Genomic DNA, 430 nt, shown 5'->3' on the forward strand with positions numbered 1-430 from the left:
AATTTTATTGAATTTCTGTATAAGGTTTTTGTTTGGGGGGGGGGGGACAAATTATATTTACAGGTATTTGAAGTGGACGGAAGCACAGACAGAAGTAGCTTCTTTATTGCAGGAATGTCAGTTATCTGGTCACAGGCTCAGTGTCAGCTGGAAATAGTTTGGGATTAATTAGGTCGAGAGGAGTCAATGCAAATGTATATACAGTAGAAAAGAGAAAGCACGACTCCTAGTAACATTCCTGTGATTCCCTCTGTCCTTCCTAACACAGGAACATCATTATATGAAAAGAGACATTTGACGTAATGTTTATCACAGTGAATGTAAAATACTGTTTTATAAAGATACATATCCGGTGGGTAAATAAGGGTGAAAGTTATTAACTATATTTGGGTAAACTGCAGTAAATTGTATTTACTATATACTATTATAT

Source organism: Nanorana parkeri, unplaced genomic scaffold, assembly GCF_000935625.1.
Source record: "Nanorana parkeri isolate BGI_ZX_2015 unplaced genomic scaffold, ASM93562v1 scaffold18, whole genome shotgun sequence".
In the NCBI taxonomy this organism is placed as follows: domain Eukaryota; kingdom Metazoa; phylum Chordata; class Amphibia; order Anura; family Dicroglossidae; genus Nanorana; species Nanorana parkeri.